Source organism: Apium graveolens, chromosome 11 (assembly GCF_009905375.1).
Source record: "Apium graveolens cultivar Ventura chromosome 11, ASM990537v1, whole genome shotgun sequence".
In the NCBI taxonomy this organism is placed as follows: domain Eukaryota; kingdom Viridiplantae; phylum Streptophyta; class Magnoliopsida; order Apiales; family Apiaceae; genus Apium; species Apium graveolens.
The window spans coordinates 79,383,905-79,386,165 of record NC_133657.1 but is presented as its reverse complement, the minus strand read 5'-3'; the positions used below and the strand labels follow the sequence as shown (position 1 = coordinate 79,386,165).

Below are 2,261 nucleotides of genomic sequence, written 5' to 3'. Positions count from 1 at the left end.
ATAAACATTAAATAACCAAAGATATACTTATATGAAAGTATTATCTTTATTTGAATAATCGAAAATAAGTTTGATTATTAACACCTTACTCTTTAATAAAATAAAGAATATATTACAGCACATTATCGGAGTCATAGATCCTCAAATGAATATTCAAATAATATTCATTAAATAATATAAACTGAGTCATAAGCCCTCGAATGAATATTCAAATAATATTCAATAATAATATATAAAAGAGTCATAAGCCCTCGAATAATATTCGAAATAATATTCAAATAAATAAATAAAGTTAAAGTTATCGAATAAACCTTATTCGATTAATAGTTTGGAAAACTATAACCATATATATATAAATATATAAATATATATATATATATCCATATCCATATATATAAAATCTACTCGGGATCCTCGACTCCCGGTTTTTGAAAATATTTTCACCTTTGGGTCCCTATACTAAGGGTATATGCAAGTTACCGCTATCCTCTAGCATAGGTATTATCAAATGAACCAACAGATATATATTTCAAGAATATGAAACAGGCATGCATATATACCATATCACATGCTACAATATATCGCAAAAGTTTGCTAAATAACCAATAGGCATTTATCGCAAGATCATGCATATACAAATGTATACATCACAACAACAGTATATCGGATAGAATACTTGCCTGAGCGACTTGGGGGTGAGAAAGGCTCGGGACGAGTCTGATAACCTATAAATAACAAGTAAGTTGGAATTAAACCAAAATCACTTGTAAATCTATACTTTAACTAACTTAGACTCTAACGCTTGTTTTGCGCTCACTGATTTGCTTAAGTCACTCGGGTACCCGCGGCTCCACCATTTTTAATAATTTAACCTTTACGAGTTTTAAAGCGATTCCTTCGCGAGTGTCTTACCAACTGCCTAACACACTTACCATAAATGTTTCATACATTAATTAACCCTTTTTGGTCTTTAACCTATGTTTCAAAGTAAGGCGAGGGGAAAAGTTTCGTTCGCGAAACGCCGTTACTTGAAACGGTCGTTTCTCCTAAACCGTGCATCGGAATCGAACGAACTACATATCAAAACGAAGCTCGTAACATGAGCTATCTAAATATGGCAGTGGTCATATTCTAGCAGGGGGTTCTCGGGTCCTAATGATATGAACAAAAGCAGTCTAAAGTAAATCGGACATTACGACGGCTATGTTTACGCGATTTCCCAATTTTAAACCAATTCAAAACAACCACAATTCAACCACATATCATTCATACAACCAACATCCATCCATACCATACTACAACAGCCCCAACAATTCAATATTTCCAATTCATACTTATTTCTCAATTATGAACTAAGAGTTTACTTAAGTTCATTAACTAATAACCAAGATTTCCAACTCCAAAAATATCACAAAATCAACCAATCTCTAAACACACAATAATCATGCCTCTCACCAACTAAACTACTCATAACAAGCTCTAAATATGATTACACACCCATTACACTAACCCATCATCTAAACATTAGGAAATCTAAACAACAAAACTTAAAACTAAGACCATGAAGAGTTATACCTTCCTTGAAGCTTTTAATCCATGAAAGGTCCTTGGAATGCCCATGGAAGCCTTAATCTAACCTCCTACAAGCTTGTTCTTTCAAAGAAATCAAGAACACAAAAATTAATTTCAAGAAAGTACTATTCACCATCTTCTTGAATGATTTATAGGAAATGCTAGGAAAGGATTTTGAAGCTAAGATTTCTAGGAAGTATGTAACTTAACTAGGAGAAGCTAGGATAATTACCTTGTAAAATGGCAAGTGGAGGAGCTTGGACTTCCCAATTCTTAAGAAAGAAGCCGAGAGCTTCATGAAGAAATGGAAGGTTTGGTGTTTTGTGATTTGTTTTGCTTGGTTGGTTGCTTTTTGTCTTGTTTTTTGGTTAATTCCCTTTGTAGCCTTGACTTTGTGTGGTTAATATTCCACCACATTTCCTTCCCTCTTATGTCATGCTTGCATCATCCTCATGATGTCATCCTCCCCTCCTTGTCCTCTTCTCATTGGTTGGGTGACATCATCCTCTCTAATCCCTTTGATTAACTTCCTAATTGTTTGCCTAATGACCGCTGATCTGTTATACGGTTCGCTTAACTTTCGTTTTCGTTTATCGTTTGAGGGATCATATCCGGGATCTTATTACTTAGGTTCCCTTAACCTTTCTCAATACATTATATTCCTTTTTATGATCCTCTCTTATAATCCT

At 33.9% G+C, this 2,261-nt stretch overlaps 1 long non-coding RNA gene across 1 annotated transcript; it reads right to left on the bottom strand.

The window, feature by feature from the left end:
• Window positions 1–682: 682 nt before the first annotated feature.
• LOC141697715 (uncharacterized) lies at window positions 683–1,869 on the bottom strand. The gene is made up of 3 exons (XR_012564832.1): window positions 1,805–1,869; window positions 1,576–1,653; window positions 683–725 (listed from the first exon to the last, which is right to left on the bottom strand). It is a non-coding gene; the product is annotated as an uncharacterized LOC141697715 (long non-coding RNA).
• Window positions 1,870–2,261: the final 392 nt, after the last annotated feature.